Below are 26,415 nucleotides of genomic sequence, written 5' to 3' on the forward strand. Positions count from 1 at the left end.
CATGATACTATACATAGAGAATCCTAAAGATGCTACCAGAAAACTACTAGAGCTAATCAATGAATCTGGTAAAGTTGCAGGATACAAAATTAATGCACAGAAATCTCTGGCATTCCTATACACTAATGATGAAAAATCTGAAAGCGAAATTAAGAAAGCACTCCCATTTACCATTGCAACAAAAAGAATAAAATATCTAGGAATAAACCTACCTAAGGAGACAAAAGACCTGTATGCAGAAAATTATAAGACACTGATGAAAGAAATTAAAGATGATACAAATAGATGGAGAGATATACCATGCTCTTGGATTGGAAGAATCAACTTTGTGAAAATGACTCTACTACCCAAAGCAGTCTACAGATTCAATGCAATCCCTATCAAACCACCACTGGCATTTTTCACAGAACTAGAACAAAAAAATTCACAATCTGTATGGAAACACAAAAGACCCCGAATAGCCAAAGCAATCCTGAGAAAGAAAAACGGAGCTGGAGGAATCAGGCTCCCTGACTTCAGACTATACTACAAAGCTACAGTAATCAAGACAGTATGGTACTGGCACAAAAACAGAAATATTGATCAATGGAGCAGGATAGAAAGCCCAGAGATTAACCCATGCAAATATGGTCACCGTATATTTGATAAAGGAGGCAAGAATATACAGGGGAGAAAAGACAGCCTCTACAATAAGTGGTGCTGGGAAAACTGGACAGTTACATGTAAAAGTATGAAATTAGAACACTCTCTAACACCACACACAAAAATAAACTCAAAATGGATTAAAGACCTAAATGTAAGGCCAGACACTATCAAACTCTTAGGGGAAAACATAGGCAGAGCACTCTATGACATAAATCACAGCAAGATCCTTTTTGACCCACCTCCTAGAGAAATGGAAATAAAAACAAAAATAAACAAATGGGACCTAATGAAACTTCAAAGCTTTTGCACAGCAAAGGAAACCATAAACAAGACCAAAAGACCACCCTCAGAATGGGAGAAAATATTTGCAAATGAAGCAACTGACAAAAGATTAATCTCCAAAGTTTACAAGCAGCTCATGCAGCTCAATATCAAAAAAACAAACAGCCCAATCCAAAAATGGACAGAAGACCTAAATAGACATTTCTCCAAAGAAGATATACAGACTGCCAACAAACACATGAAAGAATGCTCAACATCATTAACCATTAGAGAAATGCAAATCAAAACTACAATGAGATATCATCTCCCACTGGTCAGAATGGCTATCATCAAAAAATCTACAAACAATAAATGCTGCAGAGTGTGTGGAGAAAAGGGAACCTTCTTGCACTGTTGGTGGGCATGTAAATTGATACAGCCACTATGGAGAACAGTATGGAGGTTCCTAAAAAAACTAGAAATAGAACTACCATACGACCCAGCAATCCCACTACTGGGCATATTCCCTGAGAAAACCATAATTCAAAAAGAGACATGTACCAAAGTGTTCATTGAAGCTCTATTTACAATAGCCAGGACATGGAAGCAACCTAAGTGTCCGTCAGCAGATGAATGGATAAAGAAGATGTGGCACATATATACAATGGAATATTACTCAGCCATAAAATGAAATGAAATTGAGTTATTTGTAGTGAGGTGGATGGACCTAGGGTCTCTCATACAGAGTGAAGTAAGTCAGAAAGAGAACAATAAATACCGTATGCTAACACATATATATGGAATCTAAGAAAAAAAAAATGTCATGAAGAACCTAGGGGCAAGACTGGAATAAAGACAGAGACCTACTAGAGAATGGACTTAAGCATATGGGGAGGGGGAAGGGTAAGCTGTGACAAGGTGAGAGAGTGGCATGGACATATATACACTACCAAATGTAAAATAGATAGCTAGTGGGAAGCAGCTGCATAGCACAGGGAGATCAGCTTGGTGCTTTGTGACCACCTAGAGGGGTGGGATATGGAGGGTGGGAGGGAGGGAGACGCAAGAGGGAAGAGATATGGGAACATATGTATAGGTATAACTGATTCACTTTGTTGTAAAGCAGAAACTAACACACCATTGTAAAGCAATTATACTCCAATAAAGATGTTAAAAAAAAAAGGAAAAAACCAACATCGACATAGAAGGAAATAGGTAAAGGACTTCAGAACACAGTTCTGAAGAGAACTGAGAAAAGAAAATATATGTATGTTATATAGAATATATAAAATATATGTATATAAAATATATATGCATATAAAAGATATATAAAATATATGTTATATAGAGAAAAGGAAATATGTTTTTTAAACATATAAGATTATTTTAATCTCATAATAACAGATACAGAAATTAAAACAGCTATGACATAACTGTTTTTATCTAAAAATAGCAAAAAATTTGACAACTCATTATTGAAAAGAGTGTGGAAAACTATTTTGCTTGTGTATTGTTTAATGTGTGATAATTGTGTAATTTTTATTCAAAACAATTTAACAATATAGCCAAACTAAAAATGAATAAACAATTCATTCACCCTTTCATGCCTTTAGAACTTTAACCTACGAATAATGTCACATGTAAACAAACATAACATATGAAGATATTCATTGTAGAATGGTTTATAACAGCAAAAGATTGGTAATATGCTAAATGTTCATCAACGAGGGATTTCTAAATACTCTATAATAGTAAAATTTGGGTTGGCCAAAAAGTTCATTCGGTTAGTGAATACATTGTTCAATAAAGTTCTTCATGAAAATGAAAAATGTGTCTCTTATTTTTATTTAAAACCAAAGGAACTTTTAGGCCAACCCAGTAATAATGCAATTCTACGTGTACAATTCTGCATCTACAATATGACAACTTCTACAATTTTTAAGTTAACAAAAGAATAATAACAGAGTATATAATATGCTAACGTGTTTATACACGAATACGTATGTCATACATGAATATATGTTATATATGAATATGTGTCATATATTAACAGTTATGAATAATATATGTTATACATATTTATATTTTTTAGAGCACCTTAAAACTTGTACAGAAAATGCTGATAATCATATTTATTTTCAGAAGGGAATTCCTAGTGGTCATGGGATGTAGTGCGAGTGAATATAATTTTTTAATGAACTCCTTTTATCTTTTTAAATTTTGTACCATGCATAGTGTAATCTATATCTCCACCTCTCCACATGCACAGTTATTAGATTTTTAAAAGATAAGACTTATTTTTCAAAAAGAAAAAGAAATGCTTTTAAAATTCCTCAGTAGTTTTTTTGAACCACATTTGTGTTCTATAGGTAATTAACATAAAGCAAACAACGACTTTTTCTAGAGCACTGTTTTAACAGCAACCATGTCTCTGTAAAACTGGGGAACAATTTTCTTTTTTTTTTTCTTTTATTGGGGTATAGTTGTTTTACAATGTTGTGTTAGTTTCTACTGTACAGCGAATTGAAGTAGAGTTCCCTGTGCTATACAGCAGGTTCTCATTAGTTATCTATTTTATACATATTAGTGTATATATGTCAGTCTCAATCTCCCAATTCATCCCATCCCCCTTGGTGTCCATATGTTTATTCTCTATGCCTTGGAGAACAATTTTCAACAATAATTCCATGCGGAAAAGTCCTTTCCACCAAAAGGACAATGAAATGCTCTTCCCTCTGCTACAGATTATAGAATAACACAGATCATGCAGAGAAAATGAGGATTCTAGATCAGTGGCTGTCAAAGTTGATTATAGATCAGAATCACCACGAACGGCTTTTAAAACACTAATGTCTTGTCCCTACCCCCAGAGTTTCTGATTAAATAGGTCTAACTGGAATCTGAAAAATTACATTTCTATTAAGCTTCCAGGATTTGCTTATGCTACCTGTCCAGCAGCAATAGTTTGAGAACCACTGTTCTAGAGCAAGATATGGTAAATAGAGAAAAGAGAATACAAATACAGAATGTTGGAGACAAACTTTAAGCAGTCACAACAATTTTCAAGTTACAGCTAACAATTTGCGGAGGATACTCCAATTAAACTTAAAGTACAGAAGCAGCAAAAAAAAATATCTGACTTACAAATAAGAGCTGTATACAAAGAGGCTGAAATCTCAGATCATTTTGGGTCAAGAACACCATGAGATGCACTAAAGAATAGCCATCAGTTCACAGACACCACTACCCTGGACATACTTATTAATCATTTAGTGGAGTCTTACATTGAAACCCTAAGTACATCTTTTAAGAAAATGCTTATGTTGATGTTATTCTCCTCGTGAATCACACTTGTTTAAAAGTCAAAATGCCAGTATTCAAAGTATGCACCTCTAGGTAGGCATCATCTCTTACAAAGGACCACCATACAAGACTGATGAGTTACTAACTACATTAGATAAACACATTAATTTTCACATTTAAATGCTATGAGTTAATGATTTATTATTTTATTAATTAGGAAATTGAACCTCGAATTAAATAATTTTCTTAAGGTCATATATGTAATAAGTAGAGGAAAAATTATTAAAATTTAGATCTTCTATTGCCAAGGCATGTTTTCAAAACATAATTTATAATTGAAGATTCAGAGGTTGTGTGAAAAGACTTATGACTGATCATTAGGGTATTCTGTGACATCATACAACACAAGATTTTTTTTGTCATCTCAAACATTTTTATAATTTCATAGATTTTTTCATATTCTTTGTAATATATAATGAAGTTTCACATTTTCTTGAAAGGTCTATATATTTTCTAGAAGAAAAAGGAGACAAAAATAACTCAAATATTACATCTTATAATGTTAACAGTAATCAAAAATATATGATCTAAGAATGAATCCTTGCCTATTTGTAATTACCAAGTGTGGATAATTGCATTTTCCAGAGGTGGCCTCCATAATACATTCCATCCAGTATGCTCTTGATTTAATGGGGAACTGAAATTTCTTTCACACAGTGGTGGGTTCAGTATTGAATCTGGGCAGACTTTTGTGCCTGCCTTGACAAATAGAAAATAGTAGAAGCAATGTTACATAATTTCTAAGATTCGGTCATAAAAGGAAATATAGCTATGGTAGACAGCTTTCAAAGATGGTCTTCATCTGGTATTCATATACCTGTGCAATCTTCTCTCAAGTCTGAGCTAGGCCTAGTGATATGCATTTAAGGAACAGAATGTGACAAAGGAGATGGGATGTGATGTTCATGATTAGATTACAAAATACTTGATTTCTGTCTCACTGGACTTTCTATTGCTTTCCCAGCATGCACACATTGATGTAGCAAGTTACCATGTTGCAGAGGCCCACATACCAAGGAACTGAGGATGACTTTTGGCCAACAGCCAGTGAGAAACTAAGGCCTTGAGTCCAACAGCCTATTAGAAACAATCCTGCCAACAACCAAGTGAGCAAGCTTAGAAGGAAATATCTCCAGTCAAACCTTAGGAAGACTAAAACCCAAGTTAACACCTTGGTTATAGCCTCTGAGAGACCCTCACACTGTGGACACTGTTAAAACATGTTCAGATTCCTGACCCAAAGAAACTGCGAGGTAATAAGTGTTGTAGTTTCATTCCACTAAGTTTTGGGGTAATTTGTTACACACCAAGAGATAACTAATAAGCAGCTTCCACCTGGTTTTGTAGAATGCTTACTCTTGGAAACCAGCTAGCATACTATGAAGATACAGAGCAGACATATGTAGGTGCTGTGACAGACAGCTCCAGCTGACATCCCAGCTGACTACCAACATCAACTACAAAAATGTAAACAAGGGAGTCTTCATGTGATTTCAGTCTGCAGTAGTTGAGCTGGCCTAGGTGACACCTTGTGAAGCAAACATGATTTGTTTCCACTGACTCTTGCCCAAGATGCAAATTTTTGAGTAAAACAAATAATTATTATTGTTTACACAAGGAAATTTGGGGTCATTTGTCATGGAGCAATAAATAACTAAAACATTAGAAGACGTAAAATATATGTATGCACTTAGTGTCTCTGGTTTATTATTAAAAGCTTAACCTCAGATTCAAGCCAAAGAATAAGTTTTATATAAAGATTAAAACCAAACCACACACACACAAAAAAGAACAGAGGGCTGTTCTCAAGTGGTTACAAGAGATGGAGAATTAATACATTTACAATGTGCTTATTATACTACAAAGGTGTGAGTTTTCTTTTTTTAAAAGATTATTTACAAAATATATTCCATACCTGCCGAATGGAAGACACACTGTTCCATTTCTCCTTCCTTAAGGCACAATAGGACCACTAGCTTGTTATTTTGCTGAAAAACCAACTAGGTTTTGGTAACTTGGGATATATTGCAGAAGAAAAGAGGTAGTCAAATATGGTCTCAACTCAAATATGATTTTGTTTTTTACAATTTCATTGAGCTATAATTGAAATATATTAAATTTCACTTTTTTAAAGTATACAATTGGTTCTGCTTTGACATATATATAAACTTGTGCAACTATTACCACAATCCAGATAAAAGGTCTCTTTACTAACATCATTTTTATTCCTCTACTACAATTTTAATAGGCTCATCATGGAGGTAGGCCAATATCTTTGCCATATTGAATGAAAAATCTTAATATAATTTTGTGCTAGAATGTTTAGAGAAATAACTTTTGAGAAAAGGATCACTACTTATGTTAATTGCAATAAAAGGTGGTTAATCAAGAAGTATCTGGGAATTTTTTGGTTGCTATGTGGAATTGTGAAGTGTATTATCTCCTATAATACCTGGTGCAGTGATTTTCAAATAATAGATAACAGTATGTGTCTCCAGATGCTAATGCCCTAAGCATATGATAAACACAATCCCATACAATATTTGTAAAACAATAAATATTCCTATTTCAAAAAAATAATATCACTGCCTAATATTTTAAAAATTCATTCAGAATCATAGGATGCAAGGGAGAATCATAAAATCATAGAAATTCAAAGGAGAAATGGTTGTGCCCCTTAAAACCAATGTATTCCTGTACAACTAGTGCCAAAAAAAAAAAAAAGGCCTAGCTTGTCTTGCTCTGTTTCTATCAAGCCACAGAAAGATTTTATCAATCCATTTGTCAGTACCTGAATATCACTGCTTATAAGTCACAAGAGAGTTCTATAAATGGAAGTATTCTAACATATTTAAGAGATTAATCTGATGGAATAGAATGTTTTGACAGGACTCTGATCTCCCACAGGCAAAGCTCTAGAGACATTTCCTTTCATAGTGGCAAACCATTATGCAGTCTCAGTATTCTAGTACTAATGGCAATTTTTTGTCATATCAAATGATTAAAAAATAAATTTGGCAAGAAAGAGCCTGCTGGCTGGCCAGTTAGGTGACTATAATCACTAAGAGGGAAGGTCAGGAAAAAGGAATGGTGCCTGTGCCTTTCAGCTTCTTTATTCTCCCAGTAGTTGTATTTCACCAAAACAGACAACTTCTTCAAAAAAGGGAAACTACTGTTTCCAGGCAGAGAGTTATTGGATTCTGGATTCTGTCACAGTGTGTGCAATGTTATGAGATATATTATAGACATTTACGAAACATGGGGGGCTAGGAGCCTGAACCATGTAGCTTTATTTCACCCACCCACTATGCAGGCCAGTTCTGACTTGCACATAAAAATGTAAATCTCAGGGCAAAAAATATATTTAATTATCTCACTCAGAGCTGTTTGAGAGACATGGTTTGTTTCAGGTTTCTTTCTACATCATAAAGCCTCCAAATTTACAAAATGCATCAAATCACATTAAAAAAAAAAGCCCCAGTGTGTGACTACCCGGGACTTTCCTGATAGTCCTCTTCCTAATTGCTCTGCACCAATCCCCTAGTGGTTTGGGTATGATGCTCTGTATGCTTCTAGCACCATAAAGTACTGCCAGTACCTGCTTACACAAATACATTCTCATATTTGGTTATAAGTTATCTGAATACTGGGGCTAAACCCTCACTATTCTTTTTTCCTAAGTGCTTGGCAGAGTATTTTTCCACATAGTTGAAACTCTGTAAATGTTAGTTAAATTATTACTTCTCTAAAAAAGACTATAACCTCCAGCTGGTCAACAACTTTTCTGTGAACAGCCCAGCACACTCCACACTAGGTACCACATGAAGATTTAAAAAGTAACCAATCAGTTGTTTCAACCAATCTCTAGAACATTGTTCAGCAAAAACTGTCAAAAGGTCTTGCTAGATGGAGAGAGGAAACTACTATTGCCATAAATTAATCAAGACAAACAAAGCCCTGGTTAAAGACCTTTACTTTCTTGGATTGTATGATTATATATTTGTTTCTCATATATTCAGAGACTAGAAAAATATTAAATACACAATTAGGATGTGATCAAACAATTACTATGCTGTAACTTCAACATCCCCATTTTAATACCTGCTCAGATGAATTTTCTTAAACTTTGGTGCTTCTATCCATAAAAGCCAAACGTCAAGCTTTGATATTATTGAAAGATGATGAATGTAATGCAAAGATGACAAAGGTAATTTTTTTGAGGGTGAATAATATCAAATTTGCAGACTTTAGTGAATGAATCCTAATCACTTTTAAATATTGTTCAAAGTGACCTATCATTTTGCTGACTTCATGAAGCATAACTAAAGTCCGGGAAGATGTGAAAATCTAGAATGAAATACTTAGATAACAAAAATGAAAATCTAAACTGTCCAAGTGTATTTTAAATTTGGAATAATATTTGGGGGGGAAATCAAAATAACAAAATCAAAGAGTCAGACAGTTCCAGAGAAATATTTTCTTAACACTGAATTTTTTCCAGTATTAATAATAATGATAATAATAATAACTGATACTCCTTAAGTGCTCACCATGTGCCAGGCACTGTGCTACTTACTTCACATACTGTATTGCACTGAGAGGCACAGTCCTATGAAGTAAATGTTGATTTATGATTCTCCTAATAATAGAGATAAACAAACTTATACTCAGAAAGATTTATCTTTTTTTGCCTAAAAAAAATTGCATAGCTAATAAATGGCAGAACTTAGACATGAGCTAAATCTGTTTGCATTCAATATCCATGCCCTTACTCGGATACAATCCTGTGCCCTTTGAAATTTTTTTTGGGGGGGAAAAGGCATCATTTTGAACTCTAAATCAAAACAAAAATACCTAAGTCACACATTGTACAATGCATGCATTCAACTTCCATGGTCCATTTACATACAGACATAATTAAAGTCAGAAAACTCTAGGCTTGCAAAAGACAATTGCTTTCAACTAATCAAATGCCTCATTTTATATACTGGGAAAGTGAAAACTAAATATTACAAGTAATTCCAACAAGTCAACTGGAACTTAGGTACTCAGTGGCTAAGTCTACTCTTCACAAATTCACACTACTGCAACTGGCCAGATAAATGCTGCCTAAAATTGCAAATTGGATCGCCTATAATTATTATTAATCCAAGAAAATAATAAAATATTTATTGAACATGAGCAATATCAGTAAATATGAGTGTGCCAAACAAAATATTTTTCATTCATTCATTCATTCATCTATTTACTACAACACATCTACTGTTTATGATTCCCTCAACCCCTGGTACCTGTTAGGGAAAAGGATAATGACTGGCCTCAGAGAAAATTCTCAGTGAATGCAGAATGACTGTAAAATAAATCAAAGACAGGATCCCTGCCTTTAAAAATACAGAGGCAGACATGTAAATTTACAATAGAAACACAATAAATTACATGTCACTAAAGGCAAGGGCAAAGGCTATGAAATTAAAGAAAAAAAATAAATGAGTGTGAATGGGTTAGAGTAGTCAAAAGAATGTAGATGTCAAAAGAGAATATTAATAGAAAAACAGGAATGGTTAGTCAAAGGGTGACTGCCAACCAATAAACAGAGGTACACATTTTGTTTTTTGCAAAAGCTTCAAAACATAAAACACTCTAGAAAACAATTCCCAATCTCTTTGGCTTACAGATGACAATATATACACAAAGGGAAATAACAATGCAGAGTGATGTATAATAAATACTAAAGGCAATCAGAGGAATTATGAATGTATGGATGCACATAGCTTAAAAAGGTTTCACTCAAGGGAGAGAATCAGGTGAGGGTTACATAGAAGGAATGGTCTTGTGGGCGAGTTGAAGGGATGGCTATTCCACAGGAGAAAGGAACGAATGACAAAAGCAATGAGAGAAAAGGATATTAAGCCTTACTGAGTAAAAAGTTACCTTATATCCATACAAATATCTGGCTTGTTAATTGGTCTCTGAACGTGTTAGCAAACATGTCACACAACTGTGTACTTCCATGTAAATACATGTTCTTTTACTAAAAGCAAATATAAACAAACATTGGTACAAATACTGGTACAAATATACTTATCTCAAAGGAGAAGATCAGAAGATCACTCCATGTACCATAGAGGGACCATTCGTAAACGCATTAATTCAAATTTTCTTACTTTTCATGTTCAAACTGATCATTTTCTCATATAACTTATTCTTCCTTCATTAATACAAATAAAGTTCATTAGTAATTTGCGTTTTTACTGTCTTCCCTTTCCACAGCAGAGCCCCAGGCTCAGTCAACACTTTAATATACACATTATCTTAATTAGAGTGCTCATTCTTTCTTTAATAACATTATAAATAAATGTTTGATTCAAGAATTTGCTAATTTTTCTTCTCTACTGCTGACATCCAGTTCTGTTTAGCCACTAGCTATGAACAAGTAATAATAATAAACACACATAAAATACACATTTGTAAGAACTTATATTTATTAACAAATACATATATTTTTTCCAAGCAATTCCTAAATAGATATTTAAGCATTAAAATGTCAACCATGGAAACACATCACAGCCATCTTCTTAATACTGATATGGTGCTTATCAAAGGACAGGTACTTAATAAAGTCATTTTGATTTAGAGTTATAATTGGAAACCAGATAACGTGTAGGTTAATCGGCACATTTTAAAAATTGAAAGCCTAGACTTTTGAGGACAAAATCTACACTATAATATGGGAGTGCTGTTCCTCATAAAGCACAAATGAGGCAGTTTGCTATGAACCCCACTGGGAAGGAAAATCCCATCCCTATTCAGTGATGAAGTGTGGATGTGGAAAAAAAAGATTGAAACACTACCACCATGAAGGACAAAAAAGCAATTGTTAGCAAAGAACAAATTCAGAACCAAGGAATCAACACTGGTTGGTAACCACAGCATAAAGAGAAATCTGTTTCCATATGAATTGTTATCCAGAACCTTGGGTGGTTTAGTAAATGAGAAAAGGTCTGGAGTTAAGGCCACATCTGCTGGAGTGAACAGGTTTGAATAATTTGAACATGTTCTCTTGAAGTTGGGTAAGAATTTTCTTAAGCTGAATATATTCAGATGTCTGATCATGTTGATACTTATCACCTGTGTCTCCTACAGCAGAAGAAGAGGCTAACTCTAACACACTGAATTTCATATTCTCCACAGACTTTTTAGGCTCCTTGGTTTCCAGAATAGTCCTCCCAATTTGACTTTGTACTTTTATCTTCTACACCCTTAAGGATAAATACTTCTTTCACTTTCTTATGCTAATGTGTGAGCATTATTGTCTGTCTGCAATTAACTGCACATGTTCATGCATTTTACCCAGTGGTTTACAACGCAAACAAAAGGATCTAAATTAATTTTTTTTAGTTATCATAGATTAAAATTGAGTAGAGAGGACATACTTCTCTTTCCATCTCCTTTTTTTAATTTTCTTATCACAGAAACTCTAAAGAAGCATTATAGCAGAGTGATTAATCACGTGGTCATTGGAATCATTCAACAGTTGTTCAAATCACAGCCCTGCCACTGTCCCATTATTAGATATTTCAACTTTCTGAGCTTAGGTTTACTCATCGTCAACACAAAGGTAGAATTCTTTAAACATCTGTTAATTTAAATTTATCCCTGACTTTTGTCATTAGAAGCAAGATTTTGCCAGGTTTTCCTAAAAAGATATTATGAACCAAGATGAGGATTTACAAAATAGTTAAGACCAAGAGAGACTACCTATCTCCCTCAATTAAAAATAGTACCAAGGATATTGCTGGACATTTTCACTAATCAAAAATAAAATAAACAAGTCATGCAGATGTAGTGTACAGCACAGTGACTATAGCTAATAATACTGTGCCGTATATTTGAAAGTTGCTAAAACAGTAGAGCTTAAAAGTTCTCGTAAGAAAAATACTGTAATTATGTGTAGTAATGGATGTTAACTAGTCTTATCATGGTGATCATTTTGTAATATATACAAATATTGAATCATTATATTGAATAGCTGAAACTAACATAATTTTATGTCAATTATATCTGAATAAACTTTTTAAATTATACTTTTTAAGAAAAGTTAATAGTACTTGTATATGTACTCAGCTACTTTAAGTTAAACATTTGTTAGTGGTGTACTGGAATCCTCGAAATGTTGGGAGAATTACTAATAATCGTGTAAACAAGTAGCTAAATTCTAAGGCATATCAGCTGCTAACTTTTTCTCCCTTCACTGGTCAGGTTAATCCTAACCCTCTCTGCTTTCTAAATGGAGTCTAATGGAACCAAGGATTAATACTTTTGAAAATGTATCTTCATTAATAACTGCATCGGTAGATGGTCAGGATCTTCACTTAATTGAACAGTTAGTTAGCAGAGGCTGCAAACTCCAGTGCCTGTTTGGTGGGTCATCAGGAAAGCTAAACGAGAACAAAAAATGGATCTACCTGGTATAAAAAGGGAAAGCAAGGATTATAGCAAAGGAGGGAATAGAGCAAATTTAAAAGGGGTCAGCAACAACTTAGCTCTCAAACTTTAACAGGCACACAATTCACCTAGGCATCTTGGTACAATGAAGACTCTGATTACGTAGGTCTGAGGTAGGGTCTGGATCTTGATTGTTTCACTAAATTATAAAGAAAAATAAGTGTGGCCTAAAAATATTTTCCCTAGGCATTATCTTCTACCTCCTAACACTGACACTCCTTAGTACGTACTCCTCACATAATTCAGTTAAAAGGAGAAAACATCAAAAAAAAAAAAATTCTTTCTTTGGAGTATGACTCAATCCTGGATAACACGTGTATACAGATATAATCCATTCTTTCTATTAAATCGAGACACCAATGAATTACTAAATGACCAATATCTTTCGATCCAACACTGTGCTTTTTATATTTTCTTAATAAATTTAAGCTTTTAGAACAGTTTTAGATTTACTGAAAATTTTCCAAAATGGTACCAAGAGTTTTCATATAGCAAACAAAGAAAAAGTTTTGAAATGAGCACAGAAGCACATTCCTCAGCTACATACCTGAGCTCAGTGCAGAGGGAGCAGACAAAAATGCCCATCTCCCAGCTTCTCCCTGGAAGGGATTTAGCTGCATACATAACCACCTAGAACCAGAAGGTTCAGCTTCTAATCAGCGTGCTGACACTGGAAATCACTGCATGTGTGTGTTGGGGGGGGGGGGGGGCGGGGCGGGAGTTCCAGTACCAACTTTATAACATTTTTTTAATCAAAAAGTAGTTTCCTCTGGCTACTGTCTCATCAGGTGCTTGTTATTATTATTGGCTTATTTATTTATTTAGTGATTTATTGGATTCCTTTAGTGATGTCTATTTCTTCTCCTCAGTGTGAAGCCTCTGATGCTGCTCCTTAGGTGGCAGAGACCTGGGTATGCCTACAGTTGCCCTGAGATGATAGTGCTTTCGGTAGGGCTTTTTTTTTTTTTTTTTTTAAACTGCTTCTTTCCCTGACTATACCCCCCCTGCTAAAGTACAGTAATTGCCAACTGATTGCTACCTTGTTTTCAACAATGCCCTGGTTTATAAACTGCTTCACAGACTGATCCAATCAAATTCAAGTTTCTTTAAACAAATAAACCCTGAGGTAGACGTTTGAGATTTTTTCTAAACCCAGGAGGGCCCCTTCCAACTGTTTCTTTCCCCTTTTCTGTCTGGCAATTTAGCTGATCCACAGTTTAGCCGCTGGGTCTATCAATCTCCTCCCAACTGCTCTTTACCACAATTTCCACTGTTTTTTTATTTTTTGCGGTTCGCGGGCCTCTCACTGCTGTGGCCTCTCCCGTTGCAGAGCAAGGCTCCGGACGCGCAGGCTCAGTGGCCATGGCTCACGGGCCCAGCCGCTCCATGGCATGTGGGATCTTCCCGGACCGGGGCACGAACCCGTGTCCCATGCATCGGCAGGCAGACTCCCAACCACTGCGCCACCAGGGAAGCCCCAATTTCCACTGTTTTTGAGAGCAGCCTTAGGCTTCAAAACTACTTAAGCAAAGAAAAACCTGTCTCATTTTACTAGGCTTATACACTGACAAGTTATTGAAGAGTTTTTTTTTTTACATATATCCAGATAAATTAAGAAAAAAGGCTATTTCTACTTTAACTGTAAATCTCAGATGATATTGCTTATTAAGTATCCAGTCGATAACTGTTTCAATACTCTAATTAATTCTGTATAAATAAATACATGTGATAATGTATCCAAAGCCTTAGAATATCAATTGGATATTGCAATGTTGACAGAGCATGAATATGTTTGAATTTAATTTGGAACTTTAAGAATGCCATGCATTAATTCAGATTAAAATAGGTTTGCTAATATCACCTTTTAATTTCTACAATTAGCATAACAGACATACAATATTTTTGAAAGAAAACATTTTGAAAATAAATGTTCCAACTTACTTGAATCCTGTGACATATTTAAATTTACAAAATCACTGTGTAAATGTCATGTCACTCAAGATGCCTTCAGCCATTTCAATATTTTTTCCTACCAGTCTTCAATTTATACATTTTTGATGTTCTTCACTTCATGGCAATGACCCTACATTTCTCAACAAGCCTATTCCAGAAATGCTTTCCTTTGAAAACCTTAATTCTCTTTACCACACTGGGGGGAATATGTTAGATCTTAGGCCAGTGAAATGAAACATAAACAAAAATGTCTCACTTAAGTAGATCTTAGGCCCAGTGAAATGAACACAAACAGAAATGTCTCACTCATTCACCCATCTTTAGTCATTTAATTATCTTTCCACTTAAACCATTTGAGAATACTATATGCAAATCACCATGAAATTGAATAGATTAAGAACATGCATAGGAAGGACATAAATTGAAGGTGATTTTCTCCAGGTGGCCTCTTCCTTTTCCCCTGCAAGTCAGGAGATCTTCTAGCCCATTCACCAGCCTTTGGTTTCCGTCACCCCTGTTGATCTTACACATAATCCTTACACATAATCCCTGCACTCACTAAAAATAGTCTTCAATATTATCTTTTTTTCCCCCAGTTTATCTTTCCTCCTGTTCATTCTTCTTTTCTCACAGTAGTTTCTTCATCATACAACAAGCTGTGCAGGCCAAACAGATCCATTTAAAACCCTGTCTTTAAAGTACTTTGATCTCACATGTCACTTGATCTTCCATTTCATTATGTGAGACCTTGAATCTCAACATTAATCTAAAACAGATAGACTGGGCATGGTCAAATGAGAAAACAAACTAGTTAAGAGGCCATTATATTTTATTAGGTAAAAGGTGATATGATCCCGAACTATGGCAGTCATATTGATTACCTTTTTTTTTTTTTTTTGCGGTACACAGGCCTCTCACTGTTGTGACCTCTCCCACTGCGGAGCACAGGCTCCGGACACGCAGGCTCAGCAGCCATGGCTCATGGGCCCAGCCGCTCCGCGGCATGTGGAATCCTCCTGGACTGGGGCACGAACCCATGTCCCCTGCATCGGCAGGCGGACTCCCAACCACTGCACCACCAGGGAAGCCCTGATTACTTTTAAAGAAGATATGTTGGATTTAAAAGATTTGGGAAGGTAAAAATAGACCTGGTACCTGATTGGAGGTGAGCTAAAACTAAGTCCAAGAATGTGAGATTTCTATCTGAGATGCTGGGTGGTAGAGCCAGTAACTGAATTTAGGAACATAGAAAAAGAAATAGATAATATATTATGTAATGTAATATAACATCACTAACAATATAGGTAATAAAGGGAATACAACACTAAAAATGCTAAATCAAACCTAATACTAAAAATATACAAAGACCCAGTAAGGTGAAAACAGAAGAAAAAAAGAACAGGTGGAACCAACAGAAAATGAATATAGACTTAAAACTAATCACATCAATAATTATATTAAATGTAAATGGACTATATACTCCAATTAAAACACAGATACAAGTATAAATTAAATAACAAGCCCTAACTCAGTGCTGCCAATGAATGATGGGCATTAAATATAAAGAAAAAGATAGCTAAATGTAAAAGGATGGCAAAATGCAATTAAGCATATTGATTTGGTGTGACTATATTATCAGACACAAAGAACATGTAGTTAAAAACATGAAGTATTAACAGGTCTAAGGGGGGAAATTTGATAATAAAGTGATCAATTCATCAAGAAGATATAAAATCCTTTATTTTTACACCTAATACCAGAGCTTCAAGTAAAAACTGACCAAACTAATGGAGATTGAGGTAAGCTTAGAATCACAGTTGGAGTTCTTAACACCCTTCTCAGGAAGTGTTCAAAGAAAAAAAAAAAAAAAAAAAGATAAAAAATATATGAATATTGTTGTCTACCATCTCTACTAACCTGCCATTTATAGAACACTACAGCCAATGGGCTGTAGGATCTAATCACTGTTCAAATGCATTTGAAACATTAACCAAGATGGAACATATATGCTATAAAGTATTGTAAATCTCAGCTAATTTTTTGTTTCCTTGCAGTTTTATTGAGATATAATTGACATATAGTACTGTGTACAAGGTGTACAGTATAATAATCTGACTCACATACATCATGAAATAATTAACATGATAAGTTTAGTGAACATTCATCACCTTGTACAATACAAAATTAAAGAAATAGAAAAAAATATTTTTCCTTGTGACGAGAACTTTTTGGATTCACTCTCTTTATCACTTCCATAAGAAACATAGAGCAGTGTCAGTTATATTTATCATGTTGTATATTAAATCCATACTGCTTATTTATCTTGTAACTAGAAGTGTGTACCTTTTTACTGCCTTCATCCAATCCCCCTCATCCCTCCACCTCTGGTAACCAGAGATCTGATCTCTTTTTCTATGAGTCTGTTTGTTTGTTGGAACTACCATATGATCCATCAATTCCACTCCTAGGTATTTATCCAAAGACAATGAAAACATTATTGTAAAGATATATGCACCTCTATGTTCATTATGGCATTATTCACAATAGCCATGGTATGGAAGCAATCTAAGTGCCCATCAATAGATGAATGAATAAAGAAGGTGTGGTATATATATACAATAGAATATTACTCAGCCATAAAAAAGGATGAAATCTTGTCATTTGTGATAGCATAATATCTGCTAGGTCCATCCACGTTAAGTGAAATAACTCAGACAGAGAAAGACAAGTACTGTATGATTTCACTTATGTGTCGATTCTAAAAAACAAGTGAACTGACATAGCAAAACAGAAACAGAGTCATAGATACATAGAGAACAAACAGGTGGTTGCCAGAGGGGAGAGTGTGGTGGAGGAGAGACGTAGGTGAGGGAGATTAAGAGATACAAACTTCCAGTTGCAAAATAAATGAGTCATGGGTATGAAATGTACAGTGCAGGGAATAAAGTCAATAGTTATGTAGTATCTTAGTGTGGTGACAGATTGTAACCAGACTTGTGGTGGCCATTTTGAAATGTACAGAAATATCAAATCACTATGTTGTGTAATAGGAACTAATATAGCATTATAGGTCAATTACACTTCAAAAACAAATCTCAACTAATTTAAAAGATAAATATTTTACAAACTCTTCAGGAAAGAACCTATCAAATGGTTTAAATTAAACAGTGTCCATCACTCACATGGGACTAGAAATAGTACCTTTTCTCAACAGCGAGATGAAAACCACAACCTTCCAAAGACAGACCTTGCCTCTACAGTGAGGAATAATTAAGCTTGGACTAATACTGCTCCAATCCCACCTCACAAAATTTTAAAAATCAGGACCCAGGGTTTCCCTGGTGGTGCAGTGGTTGAGAGTCCGCCTGCCAGTGCCAGGGGACACGGGTTTGTGCCACGGTCCGGGAAGATCCCACATGCCGCGGAGCTGCTAGGCCTGTGAGCCATGGCCGCTGAGCCTGCTCGTCCAGAGCCTGTGCTCCGCAACGGGAGAGGCCACAGCAGTGAGAGGCCCACGTACCGCAAAAAATAAAAATAAAAATCAGGACCCAAAAAGGATCACACTGTTCGCAAATAACTAACCTGCATCCCTAAGCAAAGCTCAAATATAGAAATGAAAATATATCTATCACCCAAAAAAATTAAAATTCACCTTATAATGAAGTACTATAATATCATTTAAAAGTAGACTGTGATGAATTAAAGATCTAGACTAAACTCCTACAGCAAGCGCTAAAACACCAATACAAGGAATTACAGCTATTGGGCTTCCCTGGTGGCGCAGTGGTTGGGAGTCCGCCTGCCGATGCAGGGGACATGGGTTCGTGCCCTGGTCCGGGAAGATCCCACATGCCGCGGAGTGGCTGGGGCCGTGAGCCATGGCCGCTGAGCCTGCGCGTCCGGAGCCTGTGCTCCGCAACGGGAGAGGCCACAACAGTGAGAGGCCCGCGTACCGCAAAAAAAAAAAAAAGAATTACAGCTATTAAGCTAACAGAGGAGATAAATGGAATCTTAAAAAAATCCAAAAGAAGGCAGTAAGAGTAGAAAAGGGAACAGAGAACAGATGATATAAGAGATAAACATTTAGCAAGATAATATATTTAAACCTAACCATCTCAATAATCATATTAAAAGCAATTAGTTCAAATGCCCTAATTAAAGACGTAGATTGCCAGTTTGAATAAAAAACACAAGACTTAACTATATGTCACTTACAAGAAATGCATTTAAAATACAAAGATACATTCAGGTTAATTGTAACAGGATGAAAAAAGGTCTATCTGGCTTACACTCAGGTAAAGAAAGCTACAGTGACTATATTAATATCAAACTTTATTTCAGAGCAAAGAATATTACCAGGTATAATATTTTTTGGATATTATTACCACCGTTACAATGATATCACCAGCACTGCTCAAGGACTACTGCAAATGCTTTGCCTGCATTGAATGGCATCTCTAAGTGCCTTGGAGCTTACTATCTGCTCCCCAAGCCTTTCAACAATGAATGACTATGCAGATGAAGCAGTATTACAGTCCTACTCCCTGCTCCAGTTGGGACAAACTTTGAGGTTTAATGTATAGTCCAGAGTTCCCCTATGAATCAGGGTGAGTATGGAACTTTGCCTGAAATAGCTTCATGGCTTCTTCCCCTTCTTGTCTGCTTTTCTCACTATATTACAGATTTCATTTGGAAGCACTTCCTTAGTAAATCATTTGGATGTACACAAATCCTTCTCACAGGGTTTTACTCTTTGGAAACTGCCTTAAGACAGAAGTATTGTTAAAGATGGTAGTTCAGAAGCTTTCCCTGAAAAGAGGAGAATGCTGAGCAGGAAGGAAAGTCACAGAGTCTATTTTTTAAATGTTGTCAAAGGTATAAATCCCAACAGTTTTGAGGACTATATACAGTATTTCCCTCAGTTTCCATTAAGATGGTGTTCTTAATTCCATCTATCTATTTTAACCATGCAGTTATTGGCTAAGGAATGAAGTTTGCCTGGGATTCAGGTTGTAAACTAGAACTACCAGCCATTCTCCTCATAAACATTTCTTTCCTTATAGTCATTCTTCAAATTAATCATAAATAAGGAGGAAAAAAACAAGGTAAGTTACTGCAAACGGAATAGGATCTGAAAAGAGAGGTCTGTAACTCATCATATAAGCTTAACCTATGCTTGATCCTTGAAATTTGTTGAAGTTGTTATGGAAGACTTCTTTATTTTCAAAGTTGTCTTAACCTACAGTCCCTGAATGAACTTTACAAAATTCATCAGTCATCTGAGATGAACTGTAAAAGTTTTTGTACAGGTCATTGATGTTTTCCCAGGGAGAGTCAAAACTTTCACAAGATTCTCAATGAGACTGGCCTCTCTCCGCCCAACAATTTAGTCTTTTTGTTTATGAATGCAAGGAGATGGAACACTCTGGCCCTTCCTCTCAACTCTGGTGACTTCCCAGAACCAATGCTCTCTCTTCCTTCTTCATTTTATTTTTGAGAAAATGTGCTCTCTCTCCACTGCCCTAATTCTCTGCCTTCATTTTCCTTATTTTCTTTTCCATTTTATTCTTCTAAACACCTGTTATGTTTTCCCATAAATTATTCCTAGACTGATTTTGTTTCTCCAAGTTCCCTCAAGGAATTCAAGCAATCTCATGACTCCATGTCACCTCCTCTATTAGAATCACTCACAAATGTTTGCCTTCAACCCTGATATTTCTCAAAAGCTTCACTTTTCCTCTCCCCAATTTCCTATTAGCATATCTGGCCAGGTTGAAATATTTCTCCTAACAACTGTTTATTTCTATGATATTACTCTCTATCAATAAGACTGGAAACCCTCAAAATCGAATTTGTCACATTTGTCAAAATCAAATCAAATTTGACTCTCCTTTTCATTTACTTCTATTTTCTGAGTCTAAGTCCTATCAATTCTTCTGAGTTTCTCTTGAAAATATTTTCCTATTCTTAGTGCCATCATCCTATTTCAATCCCTTCACATTTCTATTTTTCTCTATTCCACATTATTCTGTATGTACCAAGGTATGGTTTCCTAAAGCTTGCCTCTATTCGTGTTCTTCTGCTACTCACACCCTTCTGTGTTAAGCCACTAGTTGCCGAACAATATTCTTAGCCCCCAATTTTTTACTAGCACCTGCTGTATTCTGCCCCTACTGACATATTACGTGTCTTCCCTTCTCTTTCTTTGAGCACCACACAAATCCCAAATCAGCAACTTTAAACAAACCCTAAACTTTCTCAGCCCTAAGGCTTTGTTTAGAAACATGGTTTTAATGCCCCTTCCTCTATCAACAATTCCTTAATTTCCATAGCTCGAGCATTCATAAATCTTTTTTTCCATCCTGCAAGAGACTTGCCATCCTGCAAGAGACTCCCCCCTAATCTACTTTGCTTAAAGAAAGAGTTTTAAACTTTATGCCCTTGAATTTAATTCACCTGTTACTATCTTATAAACAGTAGGCTCTTAATAATTTTAATGGAAAAATAAGTGAATTATCCATTTTACTTCATTGGTTGGTTAAAAGAAGACTTGAATCTTAACCTTTAAAACTGGTTCTTCTCCTTGAAGAAACTGCCTATAAATTAGGTTTCAATCAATGTTAGCAACTTTTGGAGCCACAGAGACAGGCCAGTACCAAGAATTGTTAAATAAACAGTATTTCATTTCTCTGTGCAGAGAAGGACAACCATTACTCAAGTCATAAATTAGACTAGAGGTTGATGAGAGGCACATACATATCTACTAACTCTGAAAACCATTTAGAAGGAGGAATTGCTATTAGCACAGTAATTTGGTTAAATGAATACTGTGCCAAATGATTTCAGATTTATAAGGTAACAGTTTAAGCAGTTTTATAGAAAATTGCTCCCAAAATTACACCCCTAGAAATAACAGGCATTAATCATACTCTACAAGGATGCATACATTTTGCAAGAGCCAAATCTTTTTGTAATTAGATACAATGGATAATGTAACATTTTAACAACATCAAAATACATTACATTTATAAAATACACTAATATGCTAACAAAACATCTATTATACTATAGATTTTAAAAGCAACATAACTGTAGGGTCCACCCATCTAGGAACAAACGTGAAATAAAAATTTCTTGATTACTTTTCAGCACAAATTGAACAAAATAAGCCCACGGACATATGACTAGTTGCTTTAGTCTCATCCATCTAATAACTAATCAGTTCAGGGAAAAGTGGTAATTGAATAAAGTTTAGGATATATGTTTAATTTTCTTTTAAATTTAACAGTTAGCTTAAAACAAAAATTTCAGGTATTTTACTTCAGGAAACTAACTGAAAACAATGGTTTCAAATAGTTAGGAGATGAGTCCATTCTAAACACAACAAATAAATCAAATGTTTTGTACATATTCCTCAAGACATCTTTAACTTTTATTGTTATAGTTTTTTTCTCCAAACAAGATAATTTGCCTAGTTTTATACATAGGTAATATAATTTAATCCTTTCAGTAACTCTCTGACAAGTGTGATATTATCATTTGAACAGATGAAGAAAATTATGTCCAAGATTTTAGGTAATTTTCTATTAAAGATATATTTTCAAACAAATCAACCATTTAAGAATTGGAAGATTTTATCTTCGGGGTATTTAATAGTCTTTTATGTTCAGTAAACACCTGAAGCTTCCAGGGAGACTCATTATTAACCCATACATCCCTAAATAATAATTATTATATATAATTATTTAAAATATTTACACATGTATAATTTATATATAATAATTATATCAGTTATATACTATATATATTTAAATTCATCATATAAAATAATTTAACACAAATTTACAGCAATTTGGCCAATGTCTGGATGCTTAAAATATATATTATTTATAGGTAGGTATAACACATATAGTTACATATTTGTTCCTATAGATACACATGTATATTTATAGCCATATAACATATGTATTTTATACTCATAGAGTTTGGTTGCAGATGTATTGATAAACATAATCCAATTCAATTCTTATTAACTGGGGACAAGGGAAGCATTGCCTGCTGGCCTTCTGGACATGAAGAGAACCTCCATGAACATGCTATGGTCTCCTTAATGTTTCAGATGAGATACAAGCATAAAGAATGAGGAAATATAAGATCATCCATGTCAAGCTGTTTTCTGAGCAAAGCAAGTCACAGAAACTGACGGTAAATATTAGTTCTGCACTCAAAGAAATATAAAGGCAGAAACATTTTAGCACCATGATTTGTCTTTGAAACTATGGATTACAAATGATTCTTTCAAAATTATTTATTTTTGGAAAAGGACAGTGACCGTTTTAAGGTGCATTATAAGAAACTTGAGATATCTAACCTCAGGGGGAATTTCTGTCCAATATAGACAGTATGTGCAAAGAACTCATATAGCTAAAGAAACCACTGTATACATTTACAGCCCCAGATCACAGGTGCCTAACTAGAAACTTGTTTAATGGGTTTAGTTTAATGCCTACTCTCTGAAGGCTCACAAATACTACAAGGTAACCTTCCCACAGTTCTTAGCTAAGCTCCCATTTTGCCATTGATCTGTAAGATATAGAATTTTCCATAATTAATTGTCATAAATATGTAATTTGTTTAAGAAGCCTTATATATGGATGTACAAGTTATTTATTTGCATAGGCTCTTTTTTGTGAAAATTCTATTGTGGTGTTTCTAAACGTGTTGCTTTGTTTCAGTGAATGTTTTTGTTTGTATTTTTCACTGTCTGCTTGAGGTCTCTATCAGTTCTATGAAAGGAGGACATTAATCAAGTGAAGGCACCATAACATGTGTGAATGAGAGCTGCAGTAAAGGAACTGCAAAACATCACAGAATTCTGTGTCCTTACCTTGTATTTTAAAACAAGCTCATTTCTTTACTGCAAATCTTGAAAAGTAATGTGCATATCACTATGCCCTAGGGCAGAACTTTTTTCTTCTCCTTAACACGAGTTCATCCAAATAATACTCACTTTTTTTTCTGAAATTAATGTTAAGCATTATTAAATAAGGTAAATAATGAAAACACAGTTTACAACAACATATTCCATGAATATGTGGAGAAACATGAAGAAATTATTCTTATTAATATAATTAATAATTATTTACCTTTTATTTAATAATAATATGGGTAATATTAGTTTTTTGTAGACCATTACCATTTTAAAAAGTTACTAAATATGTGCTTGATTAAATCGGAGTATCTTCCACTCTAATAATAAAAATCGGTGTTTTACATAAATTCAGTCAAGGAAATATGATTTCCATACAAGTCTAATCAAGGTATATCACTAGAAAATATGACTTAAATTCATCTACATTTAATTTCCTAGATTAGGAATAGATTAGAGTAGTGTCCTTAAGAGTCTGTATTCATACATGTGGCACAGTTACAAGTAACCCTAGACCAAAAACATAAAGGCAAAATTAGACCTTAAAACTGTTCCTAGGGGCTTGCCTCTTGGAAAACAACTATAAATCCTATTTCCCAATATTTTTTCTTCCTTTCTGGACTCTGATTTTCTTAACTGACACTGTGTCTCCTAGTGACCTCCTTTTACCCTGTCCGTTCTACCCTGTCCCTGTCCCTTACCCTAACGATGGGCTAAGTTGTTATTCATCACCATGTTTCATCTCTGTCTAGCTCCATACTGTTCAGGTTCCTTGAGCAGTTTCCCTTCTTTTAAACAAGTGGTTTGCCATAAAACACGTTGATGACAGAGACTATGAAAGAGAAAGTAAAAATATTAAATATAGTAATGTTCTGCCAGTAACTATCCCAAGGAGAAATATTTAATGTCTAGTTGGAACAAGTCCTCAAGTCAGTAGAAAACAGTTTACTGAAATTTAGGTAAGAACTCCCTTAAGATCATTACATCCTGATCTAATTTCACAATCATTAAGTATTTACTCACTAAATTGTATTCCTAATTTATAACAGACACGGAAACAACAAAAATGAAAAACAAAAATCAAAACCAGTTCCAGCCCTTGAGGTGACTATAGTGAAAGGCTAGATATAGATATATAGATATGCATATACACCCATAACACACACACAAACACAATAATGACTTTCTACAAAAGTCACAAAATCAACTACCACAGCCAGGGTAAATTATAGCCTTCTATGTCTATCTTTAATTTCCCCACACTTAATAGAGGCATGGGTACAATATACATTTTATTTTCCTCTAACTTCTACCATAAAGAAAAGCAGTGTGAATACAATGATAAATGGGAGCTGACCAAAATGCTTCCGTGTTGGGAAGACAATAAAAAGTACAGAGAGATTTGGATATGATACCATGTAGCAATAACAGCTAAGTCTTACTATACTATCCCATTTTTCAAAAGAAGTCAGACATCACTGTTTTTTTTTTCAAATAAAAGCCACTGACTTTTAGAAGTTGGTAACAAATTCAATTTTTGTTTTAAATCACAGATTGTGCCATCATTCTGCCAGACCTGCAAATGTTGAGACACTGCCTTAGTGAGAAAGGGTCCTCTTTGTTAAGAACAAAAGTAAGTTTAGACAGCCAGACAAATTTTTCTTTCTGGTATACTGCACTGTGTGACTCATGGAGTCCCTATTTTACCCACCACAACTGGAAAATGTTGCCAAACCTCCTTAGATTTATTGGAAGGAGAATATCTTCCTATATGGGGAATGAGGATGGATAAGTGAAATAGTGTCAATCTCTTTCATAGACCTCAAAAACCATGTCCAACGGAATGTTTGAGCTAGGTGAGACCTAAATGAAGTGATGATTTTTTTTTTAAGGACCAGAAACTTACAATATCTATTCCCATCCATACTCACTCAAGCCATTTCCTTAATTGCTATTTGCAAACATATTCTGCCACCCTTTCCACAACAACTAAATTGTCTGTTCTCCCTACCCACAAGAACTTCTTATCTTTTTGAAGTACCTAAAATGACAACCTTTGAGACGATACATTAGCAACTGCTGTTGTCACTCAAATGCAGCTGGCATGAAAGGGATTAAGCAAAAAAAGCCCTTTAGCTGTAGTTAGTACACAATTGCAAGTATACAAAACCAACACTGAGAAATAACCCTTTGAATAAATTGAGAACACTTCCTAGAAATATTCAGGTGAGAAAATGCCCCTCACCCCTCTAAGCCATGATAGAAAGTAGAGGGCACTTTCAGAAGGCGTTCACCTGCAGAGGGCATATGGCTTTTGGCACTGGCTGAGTGCATGCACATTTAACAAGGGTCATCCCTCCAACATGGCCTGCTATGCACAAATTTCTGCAACATCAATTAAGTGCGGAAATGGCAGAATGGTAAGAAATGGTTTATAGTTAACCCTAAAATTATTATGCATTGTCTGTCACATGTTTAGTTGTATTTTAATTTAACTCTTTAATAAACTACTTGGTTGACATTTCAAAGTATAGATTTTGTTTCTTCCTCAACCAAGTTTATTGTTCTTCATACCAACTTGCCTATTAATGTCAAAATAAAGAACCAAGGTTAAGTCTATACTGTGTTAATGATCAACCTTGATGCATATGAATAAATGTATGCCTTGTGAGGTTTAAATAAATACATATGTAAGTTTAAGTACCTAGCACAGCCTCTTGTCCATAACAGGTACTCAATAAATTGGGTAGATTTGAGCT

This window comes from Delphinapterus leucas, chromosome 6, assembly GCF_059928025.1.
Source record: "Delphinapterus leucas isolate spDelLeu-1000000601 "Yukka" chromosome 6, BTC_Dleu_Yukka2, whole genome shotgun sequence".
Taxonomy (NCBI): Eukaryota; Metazoa; Chordata; class Mammalia; order Artiodactyla; family Monodontidae; genus Delphinapterus; species Delphinapterus leucas.